Raw genomic sequence first — 13,547 nt, 5'->3', positions numbered from 1 at the left:
TCTTGGCCTGCTGCATGGGAAACTCTTTCAGGTACGTCTGTTTACCTCATTCCCAGGGACGAACATGTGATGTAGTTTATATGTGTTTGTTAGAAGGACAAATTGAAGGACCCTCTACCTAGCCTTGGACTCATGAATGTTCTTAAATATTTATGTCTGATATTGAAGACTTAAGTGCCTAATTATTATATGGTCATGACTGAGTCAGCTTGATGATGTTTTTGTTAGAGAAACGCCCTAGGTTAAGGTAGAGAGAAAAATAGCACAGGTGGGGCGGAGAGCAGCCACAGATTTGGGGGTAATGAGGTTACTTTGTGTTCAGTGAAATTGCATTCTTGATCTGTTTGCAAAGCGTAGTGTCCAGGTGCATGAGTGCAGTGGTAGCTGTCCATGTTTGCAGCAAGGGCATTAGTATCTCGGCTCCAGTGGCACATGGGCCAGGCTTGGACTTCAGTCTTCCTGCCACTAAGGGTTGTCTGGATGCTCTGGCCTCTGCAGAAGTCCATGAAAGGGGCCCTCTGGGGAGGACGTGGAGCTGAGCGGGAGGCTGGCTTGAAGGGGAGTATGTGTTCTTCCTACACATTCCCGCTTGCTGTTGAGCTTGTCAAGAACTAGCAGGTTTTAATTAAGGCGTGTGAGCTCACTCGATGATTTGAAAGAACACAGTGGTTTCAGGTTACCCCTTCTTAGTTTTCAGAACACTGACATGGGTCCAGGGTCCCACATTCAGTTTCTGAGACTCATCACCTCCAAGGAAAATGCTTATGAAGGTCAGTCCACCCAGTGGGCTGGCCCTTGCTGCACCCATAAGTTTTACATAACATGTTTTTTGGGGGGAGGGACTGGAAGCTTCTCTGTGTGGATTCATGCATGTACTCCTGTGGTATGGCTCTGAGTCAAGGTGCTCCATGAACAGATCTGGCTGGGCCTGAGGGGCTCTGCTGACCCTGGTGCCCATTCAAGGTAGACCACAAGAGCTCTCAGTGCCTGTCTCCAGCCCCCCACAATGACATCGTAGAAATTACTTCCTTGCACTTGAAGCCTAAAACTTGGCAGACTTAGGAAGTTCACTCCACATCATTGCTGCTCTCTCATTTTCAGTTTCCTTATAAAATGGGTGTTAGGAAGACTATTATTTTTGCCAACAGGTTGTGTGAAGGTTCTCACAGTGCAGGAACCTGAGTCTGGCAGCAGAGTGGGAACACGGGTTTTTAGACGGTCATTTGGAAATACCTGAGGGCTGGTATTCGGGGGTGGAAACACCGTGTCCTAGAGTCTCAGCGCTTCCAGTGGCCATTCAGTAATTTTTTTTCCAGGTTGTAAATCTCATTACATGTGGACTGATCTTGTCTTGTGGCAGTTGAAGTCACATTCTTTTAAAAGGAATGTTTAATCAATAGTTCCTTTTAAAAAGTTGTAGTCTTGCCCTGCTGGTGTGGCTAAGTGGTTGAGTGTCGACCCATGAACCTGAAGGTCACAGATCGATTCCAGGTTGGGGCACATGCCCGGGTTGCAGGCTCAACCTCCAGTAGGGGCCATGTAGGAGGCAGCCAATCGATGATTCTCATCGTTGATGTTTCTATCTCTCCCTCTCCCTTCCTCTCTCTGAAATCAATAAAACCATTTTAAAAAAAAGCTATAGTCTTATGTGTTAATAAGTTACTCACATGGGTTACTTCAGTGCCTGCCTCCGTTTTTTAAGATAAACATGTTTATCAAACAAATTTGGTATGAGATCTTAAAGCCCCTTTCAGCTTTAGGCCTGAGCATTTTATTCCGACACTCTGTAGAATGTCTTAGAACCCTTAGAAGCTGTTGATTATTGGGTAAAAGTGGAAACCTTACCCTAGCCTGTTTTGCTCAGTGGTGAGGGCATCAGCCCGAGGACTGAAGGGTCCCAGGTTTGATTTTGGCCCAGGGCACATACCTCAGTTGCAGGGTCAATCTCCGGCCCCAGTAGGGGTGCATGCGGGAGGCAACCAATCGATATGTTTCTTTCACATCAATGTTTCTCTCTCCCACTCTCTCTGAAAAGCAATGGAAAAAATACCCTCAGGTGAGGGTATAAAGTGGAAACCTTGAAAGCAACCAGGACCCAGAGCCACACAACAGCTCCTGATTGGGCCAGTGGGCTCTGTACCTGGGCAGGTGGGCCCCTCAACACGTCATAAAAGTTGTTCTTCAAACTGAACACCATAGCCCTACCTGTATTGCATCGGTGCAGAATCCCGCACTAGACGCTCGGCCTGGCTTCTTGGCTCAAAATTCTCACCATCATCCATGCTGCTGGCTGTAGCTAATTTGCTGTCTCCTGTATAGTGTTCCATGGCATGAATAAACCACTGTTTTATCAACTGTGGACAGACATTAGGGTTTCGTCCATTTGGACTTTTAGGAATAGTTACTCTGAGCATTTGTGTGTCATGTGGGGGAACATCAGTCATTTCTTTTGGGGACATGCTTGGGGTGAGAATGTGCTTCAGTTTAGCAGAGCTCACAGCCTCCAGTGCAGCCCGTGTCCCACCTGTGTCACCACCTCACTGTTCTCGGCATGGCCATCTGGTTATCTCACTGTTCAGTAAGAGTGTGTGTGTGTGAGAGCTTTTCAAGGTCCTGGTGATGAGTGGTGTGGAGTACTGATTCACAATCTTACTCAGATCTCCCTTTTTTAGTGAAGTGCCTATTTTTTCTCTATTTTCCATTTTCCTCCTATCATCATACACTTCTAACACCATTATTGGGTTTAAAGCTGCCTTAGCCATATAAAGTGAGACAGGGAGTATGTCCTCTTGAGTATTTCCTCTTTCTTCTATTCCCAGCAGTCATTCTGACATGATTTGTGAGGCAGCTGGTGAAAACTGGTGTGATTGTGGTTAGAGTCCTGTGCAGGTGTTCTATTTCTTTCTGAAGTTTTATTGTTTTGTGTATTTAGAGAATTTGTTGATTTGATCTAAATTTTCAAATTTATTTGCATGAAGTTGTTCATAACATTCTGTTGTTTTTTATAATTTCTGTAGCCGTGTCCGCTTTTACTCCTGTGCTAGTTTCCTGAGGCTGCTATAACAAGGTACTACAGACCAGGTGGCAAGCAGTTAATTCATTAAAAAGAACAGTACCAAGTGTGGGTGAGGGTGAGGGTGTGGCACCAGTGCAACTCTCAAACTTCACTGTGAACTGATAGGGATCCTTCTACAAAACTGCTGGCTCAAACAACAGACCTTTATTGTCTCCCGGTCCTGGAGACTGCAGGCCCAAGAATAGGGTGTCGGCTGAGCTGGTCTCTTCTGAGGGCTGAGGAGGACCTGTTCTACGTTCTCTCCTAGGCTTCATCTTCACTGGTGCGCTCCCTATGTGTGTCTGAATTTCACGTTTTTATAAGGACACAGTCACACTGGATTAGAGCCCACACTAATGAGCTCATCTTAACTGGATCACATGCAAAGATCCTGTTTCTAAATCAGGTCACATTCACAGGTCCTGGAGGTTAGGGCTTCAGCACATGAATTTGGGGAATACAAATACAAACCCATAACTCTGTAAAGTTATTTGTATCTTTTTTTTGTCCTGATCAATCTGATTTTGTCAGTTTTTACTATTATTAGTGTTTTCAAGAAGAGTAAAGGGCCCGGCCACCATGGCTCAGCAGTTGAGCATTGACCTATGATCCAGGAGATCCAGGTTCAATTTCCGGTCCGGGCAAGTGCCCAGGTTGCAGGCTCCATCCCTGGTAGGGGCGTGCAGGAGGCAGTTAATCAATGACTTTCTCATCATTGATGTTTCCATTTCTCTCTCTCCCTCTGAAATCAATAAAGATTTTATATATATATATGTGTGTGTGTGTGTGTATATGTATATACATACACACACAATAAAGGATTATCTGTGTTGATTCTTTATATTTTGTTTTCTCTCAATTTCTGCTCAGATCTTTGTTTCTGTTTACATGTATTGGGTCTATTTTGATATCCTTCCTACTTTTGCAGATGGCTAATTAACTCATTAATTTTCAGCCTTTTTTTCAAATGAGGCATTTAAGTTCTGTTTTAGGAACTTCTAGACAACTAGAAGCAACAGGGACTGGGGTTTACCTCCCATGTGAAATGACAACAGCTGGACAAATATATCATCACAGTCCTAAAGACCCTGAGCATCCAAAAGGGAGAGGCAGTGATCTCTGAGAGGCCAGGGACAAAGGAGGCCTATCCACAGTTGCCCATCAGGAAAGACTTTCTAGGCTCCAGTGTGTGTACCAGGCAACCTGCTGTCTCAGAGACTGCTTTGGGAGATGGTGCTGGAGGGGAGGGAGCTGCACAGGGAGAAGTTTGGAAACCAGCAGAGGGTCCCCTGTGTGTTCAGCTGGTTACTGGTCAGCACGTGTGTATCAGGACGCTACAAGTCTAAGGAGGAACTGCCCAGAGGACTGGAAGGAATGATCCATGGGACTCAGCAGCCAGAGTGGAAACCTAATAATTCAAGAGGTACCAGTTAGAGGACTCTCAGGAGATTGGCCCCGTAGTTGGGGGAAAAAACCTAACAGATTAAGCATTGCTCTGGTCCCACCAACAATACTTAAATGCAAGATCATAAAAGTCTGAGTTGTTTCCAAAGACTTTAAGTGTTTCCCAGTAAGAAGCTAAAAAATACTCATAGGAATACAAAAATGTCCTTCACCCAACAAGGTGAAATTCACAAAGTCTGCATCCGAATTGCCAGGTATGCAAAGAAGCAAGAAAATATAGCCCATAATGAGGGGACTAATCAGTCACCTGGAGCTGAACCAGAAATGACATGTGATAGAATTAGCAGACATGGATAGCAAACAGTTATAACTCATTCTGCAAGTTCAAGAAGCTAGAGGAAAGGGTAAAGGTATTAACATGGAAGACATAAAAAGATCCATATCAAACTTCTGCAGATAAAAACTAATGTTTGAGCCTGGCCGGGCGTTGCTCAGCGGTTGAGCTTCGACCTAGGATCGAGGCGATTGGGGTTCGATTCCCGGTCAGGGCACATGCCCAGGTTGCGGGCTCGATCAATGACTCATCATTGATGCTTCTATCTCTCCCCCCCCCTCCTTTCCTCTCTCTGAGATCAATAAAGATATATTTTTTTAAAAAAAACAAAACTAATGTCTGAGATGAAAAATACATTGGATGGGATCAGTGGAATACTCTACAGAAGAAAGGAATGAATTTTAAGACATAATAATAGCAACTATGTGAAAAGAAAAAAAATACTGAGAAAAATTAAAAGAACAGAGCACCAGGAAGCTGAGGGAGAACTTTGAGGGGCCGACTGTATGTGAGTGGAGCCCCCACGGGAGAGAAGAGTCAGGGGAAACATATTTAAAGAAATGTCTGAAAATGTGTCAGATTTCATTTTAAAGATATAAAGCCACAGATTTGGGGGGAAGGGCTCAGATACCCACATGCTGCCATTAAGGCATCAACTTTGATCACTAGGTCAAGGTGATATTTGCCAGATTTTTCCACAGTAAAGTCACAAGTTTTATCTTTCCATATTCTACTATTTGGAAGTGAGTTACTGAATCCAGCCTATCCTCAGGGATGGGCGGTTTAAACTCTATTTCCTGAGGCAGGAGTAATTAGATTTGCAGGGTTTTTTTTGTTTGTTTGTTAAGAACTAGGAATCCCTCTTCTGTATCTTAGCCTATTTATAATTGACCATTTCTTTGTATTATATGAGGGAATAGGTGCCTATCATTTCACTCATTTCACAGCTGCAGCTGATTTAGGAATTATTTTTTAAGCCTCACCCAAGGATGTTTTTCCCTCACTGATTTCTAGAGAGAGTGGAAGGGAGGGAGAGAGGGAGGGGGAGAAAGAGAGAGAGAGAGAGAGAGAGGAGAGAGGGAGAGAGAGAGAAACACTGACATGAGAGACTCATCAATTGGTTCCCTCCCGAAGGCACCTCGACCTGGTACAGGAAACCTGCAACTGAGGTACGTGCCCTTGACCAGGAATCAAACCTGCAAACCTTTGGTTCCCCAGGCCAACGCTCTAACCACTGAGCCAAACCTGCCAGGGCTGATTTAGGAATTAAATTGGGGACATAGGACATCGAGATGAACAAGAAATAAACTGGTGAACAAGACATGGAAGGTGAGGCAGATGAAATGAGATTTATGCTCATGGATAACATTACTGTGGGACATAGTCTGAATTTAAGTTGTTTCATGTAAAATATTGGAATGATCGTGTCTTTTTGTTGAGCAATTGTGAGGATTGAGCTGCACAGTGATGCAGGTGGCTGGACACAATATTAGTTGCCTTTCTTCAAGGTGAAAATGACGGAGCATTGCTGCCAAGAGCACAGATCCTGGTGCCAAACTGCCTGCTTGAGAACTGGTTCTCCTTCACCCTGGGTAGCCAGTTACTTAACCTTTTGGTGCCTCGGCTTTTTGTTGGGTAAATGGGAGATAATACTAGTATCCCTCTCGTGGGGTTATTGTGAGTTTTAGATGGTTTGTTGTATGTGAAGGGCATAGAGCAGTGCCCAGTACGTTTGCAAATATTCCATGCCATTTAGTACCTTCATATCTTGGGAATCAGAAGAAAAATGCATTATGCATTATTTTTATATTTAAACATTCTATGGGTTACTATATCTAATGTTTTTTCTATCAGGTTCCCCCTCAGCATTATTGAGGTATATCATTGAGATACAATAATGTACAATTGACAAATTTTTACATATTAATATGTCCATAAAATCATCACCACAATCAAAATACTCAACATATCCATCAGAAAGAGAAAAAAAAGCCACAGATTCAAGAAGCTTACCAAAAACCAAGCACAGGAAATGAAGAAAACTAAAAGGAGCATTATAATCAAATTCCTGAAAACTGGTAACAGAGAAAATCTTTAAAGCAGGCAGAGAGAAAGCATGGCATACAAAGGACAAAGGAAATAATAAGAGAATTTCTTCTGGGAAGAAATGCAAGCTAGAAGATACCTTTCAAATACTGCAGGGACAAAATCTGCTAACTTAGAATTCTTTACCCAGTGAAATATATTTCAAAATGTATTTTTAAATTGAGGACTTTTACAGACATAAAAAAGCTAGAATTCATCACAGCTGACCCACTGTACAGGAACTGTGCCAGAGATCCTCCCAGCAGCAGCACAGAAAGGAATGAGGCACACCAGAAAAAGTAACTATGTGGGTAAATGTAGAGATTGTCTTCTTATTACTTAAATTATTTTAAAAGATAATGAACCACTTAAAGCGAAAATAGTAACAACGTTTTGTGGGGTTCATGACATACACAGAAATGAAATGTGTGACAACAACAGCACAAATGCACGCAGGGGCCGTAGTAGAAACTGTTGCAAGGTTCTCCTACTAAATGTGAAGACATAATATAACCCAAAAGTGGACTGAAATCAGTTAAAGATGGTACTGTAAACCCTACAGCAACCTCTAAAGTAAAAGTTACAACCATTAAGCCACTAAGGAGTAAAATTGAATCATAAAAAAATACTCAATTCAAGATAAGGCAGAAAAATATGAAAAGAAGAGCAAAGAACAGATGGGACAAATAGAAAACCAATAACAGTGCAGTAGATTGAAACCCACCCAGCCTTATCAATAATCACATTAAATGTAAGTGGTTTAAACACTCCAATTAAAAGGCAAAGATTGCCAGACTGAGAAAAGCAAGACTCAATTAAATGCTGCTTATAAGAAGACCGCTTGAAATACAAGGGCACAAATAGGTTAAAAATAAAACATTAAGAGATGATTCACCATAAAAAGAAAGTGGGACTGACTATATTAATATCAGGAAAAGTAGATTTTAGGGAACATTATCAGGAAATAGTCTTTTCATAAAAACAAAGGTATCAGTTCATCAAAAGGACATAACAATCCAAAATATTTATGTACTCAATAACAGCTTCAAAATATATCAAGCAAAAACCATTAGAAATGCAAAAAGAAATAGTGGAAACCACAACGACAGATTTCCACACCCCTGTCAGAAATTGATAGAACAAGTATACAGAAAGTCTGCAAGAACTTTCAGCCATATGACATATTTGTAGACACCCAGCTTCAGAAGGATACACGTTCTTTTCAAGAGCTTATAGAACATTTACCAAGAAAGACAATATTCTGGGCCATAAAACAAGCCTAAATAAATTTAAAACTACTCAAGTCATACAAATTATGCTCTCTAGCCCCAGTGGAATTAAAACAGGAAGATCTCTGGGAAAATCTCTAAATATCTGGAAATTAAATATCACATTTTGAAATAACCCCTGGATCAAAGAATAAATCAAAAGGGAAATTAAAAAGTACTTTGAACTAAAAGAAAATGAAAACAGAAAGTATCAAAATTTGTGATAACTGGATAGGTGAACGTGCAGCTAAAGCAGACGTGGAAATTCACTGCACTGAAAACCTAGGACAGAAAAAAGGTTTCAGTGTCCTCAGCATCCAACTTGAGAAACTAAAAACGCAAATTAAACCCAAAGTAAACAGCATATAATAAATATTAGAGCAAACAAAAAATCAATGTAATAGAAAAAAGAAAACAATACAAAAAAATTAATGAACTCAAATGGTTGTTCCTAGGGATTGATTAATAAAATTGGTAAACCTCCAGCCAGGATAATTAGAAAAAGAGAGAAAACATGAATTACGGTACCAGGTATGAGGGAAGTGACATCATTACAGGTTTTATTTAAAGAATCGTAAGAGAATATTATGGGTAGTTTTATGCCATTATAGTCAACAAGATAAAATGGACAAATTCCACTGTTCACTCAAGAAGAAACAGGTAACCTGAGTAGCCCTCTATTTAAAAACTTGAGTTTGTCATTAAGACCCTCCCACAAAGAAAACTCCAGGCCCAGCGGAGTCACAGTGGGGTCCACCTGACACTCAGGGAAGAAGTAATACCAGTGCCACACACACCTGGAAGCAGAGGTGACCGCAGCCTCCCAGCTGGGCCCGTGAGGCCATTTAACTCGGATCAGCCCTCCAGCGTCAGCGCTATGATTGTATTTTAGCTTGCTTGCTTTCTTAGAGCCTCACCAACTAAATTTTCCTTTTATTTCATACATGTGCATGTTTTTGTCCACACCTCTTACCTTCCTTTAGACTTTTGGCTCCTGGTAAATCCTGCAAGATTTGTTCAGATAAAATGTCTTCGTCTCACCCTCATTCCGGAGAGAGATGTTTTTGTGGGGACCACTAGCAGACAGACGGCGGTTTCCCCTGGTTACCTGCGGGTGTTCTCCCAGATCGCTGTCACCTTGGTCAGCGAGCTGTCTTCTCCCATCTGAATGTAGGATGTTCTTTCTGACACTCGCGTAGCCCCTTCTATCTATCCTTTTGGTGTGTGATGTACTTTAATGGTGCATATGTGGCTTCCATCAGCAATAGAAACTTTCGGCCACTTTCTCTCTAATCGTGCTGCTCCCACACTTTGCTGCTCTCCCCTGTGCTTCTGTTCCAATCTCTTGCCCTCTCCTGTGTCAACCCCCTTGTCTCTGCTGGAGTCTCTGCAGTTTTTCCAGTTACCTCTTTTTCATGCCTCTAATTGTCTCTACTTCGCTGCCCCGTTCGCGTTGCTGAGTTTTGTTCATCGATACGTACGTATAATTCTAGACACCCTGTTTGACCCTCTCGGCATCTTCCCGGTCTATTTTAGTAGCCTTGCTCTTTAGCTATCCCTTACCCTCCTGCTTTTGGTTTTAAATATACGAAACAAATTTGCACTATACTATAAATATTTTCAATTGCTGCAGAATTTGGGCATCTGCCCCACCGTGTTTTGCGTGTTTCTGCCCACTCTCGCTCATGGCACTTGGTTTTCTTGTGTGTTAGGAGGATTCTGATGGTGTGTTCATAGCTTAAACTTCATCTGTGGGAACCCCCAGACCTAAAATGTGGGTGAGTCCTTCCAGAATGATCGCATATGTCAGATCTGCCTGGGGCTCTGTGGGCACAAAATGACTGTAGCTCTTTCAAGGGTCCTGGCTTAAGCACGCAAGGTGGGGGTGCAGAGACCAGGCAATGTGCGTCTCTGAAGGCCAGAGTACAAAGCCTGAGTTTACTCTAGGATCAGTGACAGACCTTAGCAGGTATCAGAAGGATGTGACATGCTCTTAGTCGTGATTTTCAAAGATCCTTCTAGATGCTTCCTGAATGGCTAGCAGGAATGGAGGGACTTTGAAGCGTGCTGCAATAATGGAAGAGATGACGGTGGCTAATGTGGCACCTGCCAGAAAGAGGAACCAAGAACACTCCCTGGCATGTGGTTTCAATCTTGCTTTCATCTTAAGCAGTGACTGAGCTTACCTGTAAGGAAGTTCGAGTTTAGTTCCTCTTTATAAAACCACTAACATTCTTCTCAGGCAAAGCCCAGGAGCCCTGTCTTTACCTCCTCTCTCTGTCCCTATCTTCCCCTCACTCTTGCTGATGGGAACAGACTGCCCCCGGGCCACTGAGCTGCCCAGCCCTGTGTTTCTGCAAGATCCTGAGCACCCTGCTTCTGAAGGGCCTCACAGAGGCACCCGGTCCCTGTGCCTTGCTGGCAGGGAACCAGCACGTGGCTAGGCTGGGAACGTGCTGTGCACAGAGGGAGTGATTAAAGGACTTAATTCTCTAAGTAAATTCCACCTTTTGGCATCCCAGTGGATAATTTTAACTTACCGCTTTCTTCAATTTCATCAAATACCTCTTAAGAGTGCAGAAATCCGAGCATGGGTGGCAGGAACTGACTGTTTGCTAAGGTGCAAGGAGTAAACACTGGCAGCCCTGGGGGGGTTGAGCCCTGAGCATTTTTTATTGGTTTTCATAAGGGGGTTTAAGGTGCAAGAGAAAGTACACAGGAGATGAAAACAGGTCAAGAAGGATTAATGTGGTGAAGCTGCCAGTGGGGGAGATCAAAGGTCTAGTCCAGCTAAGAAAGTGGGAAAACATGACAGTTTTCTCGGGAGCTGCCAAACTGGGCGAGGCTACGACATCTGAGCTCCCATGGACTCTCATGACCCAGTGGGGCCATGTCCCCAGAGTCCCCATGCCACATTCCCAACACCAGCCTGGGGCACTGGGGGAACACTGGTCTGGGACTTGGAGAGGCTGAGTTTGTGCCCAGGCTCTGCCCCAAATTATCTGGGATTTTCAGGAAGCCACCACCTCTGAACCTGTAAGAAAGCACATCAGCACTTACCAACCTACTTCCCAGGGCTGCTCAGAGAATGAATTTGCTAATGTGAATTGTAAAACTCTTTACAAACAAAGACCATTATTCATATTGTTATTTAGCTTCACCACTAAGAATTAAGTGTTCCAGTAACCTCTTTGGCAAAATGAAACAGGCATAGAGTAACCACCGTTTTATTACTGTTTTATTGTGCTTGCCATGAGCCCCCCAGGTTGGGGTAACAATAGCAGCTGGAACAATGGGTTCTTGGATTCAGAAAACCGGGAAGGCCGGACAGACAGGCGCAGAGGTTCTTTAGGGCATCTCTCCTCCTCCCCACCCACCCATCCCAGGACTCTGGGTACACAGATCCACACAGCTGTGTCCTCTGCTCCACCCCCTTCCCAACATGTCCCTTGGCTCCCTCCTCCCCCTTTGCTTCTCCAGAAAACACTTTTTAAACTTGCCTTCAGGCTGTCCCCTCTTTTCAATCCATGTCTAGTTTGAATGACCGCTCTCCTGGCATTATCTTCTACTTCACCAATATTCTCTGAGCCAGAACCTGCCTCACAGCCCAAATGCAGGTCCTTCTGTAGCAGCCCCGAATTCTCCCTGCCAGCTTCAGATCCCGAACCACTTCTGTAACCCACCCCCAGCCCAGAGGTTGTCAAGGCCTTGCAGGACTGCAAGAACCTCTATTTCATCTACACACCTATCAGAGTAGCTATGGTAAAAACTAGTCACACTACCAAATGCAGGCGAGGACACAGAAAAACCACAGTGCTGGGCACACAACGCTACAGGTGACAAAGGGACATCAAACTACCCCCACACTTACCAGGGGCAGCATCCTGGCTCTGGCTTAGTGCTGACCGAGTTATGGGAGGTTAACCACTTGGATCTGGGAGAGGAACCCGAAGCCAAACTGGTTCCTCTAACAGCTGTATTCTCTGCCATGCTGAGTGTCCTGGGCAGAATAATGCCCCCAAGATGCCACATCCTGGTCCTGGAACCTGTTAGTGTGATCTCACCCAGCACAAGGGACTTGGCAGATGAGATTATGTTAAGGATGTTGAGGCAGGGAGGTAGGCCTGGGTTATCCAGTTGGCCCTAATCAATCAATCAAAGGGTCTTTGGGAGAGGGAGGCAGGAGGGTCAGGGTAGGGAAGAGATTGGAGTCAGAAAGCTTGGAGGCCCTCCCAGTGTCTTGTCTTCATGCCTGGCGCTGAGTTTGGAGTTGCGCTGGCATTTCCTCAGGCAAGGGCATGCTGTTGACCAGGTTTGTTTTGTTTTGTTTTGTTTTAAAATATATCTTTATTGATTTCAGAGAGAGGAAAGGAGAGGGAGAGAGAGAGAGATAGAAACATCAATGAGGAGAGTCATTGATTGAGCCCGCAACCCGGGCATGTGCCCTGACCGGGAATCGAACCCCGATCGCCTGGATCCTAGGTCGACTCTCAACCGCTGAGCCACGCCCGGCCGGGCATGACCAGGTTTTTGGTTTTACACTGCTTTGTGGTCAGGTTCATAAAGAACATTTTTATGCATCCCGTTATGTCAACAGCATTCATCTGGCTACCACCCTGACCCCCTGAGCCCGTTTGAACCCTGATTCTGTGATCTGGTCTCCCCTCTTCCTCCTGGCTGTAGGTCTGAGACAGGAGCATGTGTATTCATCCAGGACACTGACAATAAGGTGCCCAGATGAGGCATGTACTGGGCACTTGGCGAGCTATCCAGTGGGCACGGGCACAGGCGGTTCCAGAGCTCTTCACTGAGGCTCACCCCCACGTACAACCCTCCCCGCCTCCCACGGGGTGCCACCCAGAGCTGAGCCCTGTGGAGAAACCAATGACCTAATCATTTATTTAGACATCTCCCTGGGCTCACATCACACTCACTGGTCTGGAGTTGATGGATTTGTTTCCCCCCCTTTGCTCAGATGTCTCCTCTACAGGGTTTTCTGTAATCACTCATGGAGCAGGAGCCACAGTGGACAGCACTGCAGGGCAGCTCCGGGCCATAGTCCAGTTGGGGCTCCTAACTCTCTCCCCAGGAGGAGCCCAGTGTCCAGTCACCGTGCATAGTTAACAATCTCGGGACTTCAGTCTCTTATTCATCATCTTCCAGTGAGTGAGTGGTACACCGGTGTCCTTTGGCTCCTAGCACAGAATCTGCTGTTTAGAAACTTCCAAGCGTAAGGTGAAGCCCAGCAACAGCCTCCTAGAAGCCCCAAATGGGATTTCGTGGTTGTATTTTATCTTAAGCTGACAATGCCACTTTTTTTCTTGGAACATTTATCATATCTTATGAGGCAATGATTTAAGACCATCACTCTCACCTCAGAGATAGAACAACAGAAGCTGTC

The sequence above is a fragment of the Miniopterus schreibersii genome (assembly GCF_964146895.1).
Source record: "Miniopterus schreibersii genome assembly, chromosome: 3".
NCBI classification, from domain to species: Eukaryota; Metazoa; Chordata; class Mammalia; order Chiroptera; family Miniopteridae; genus Miniopterus; species Miniopterus schreibersii.
This window is presented reverse-complemented; position numbering follows the sequence as displayed.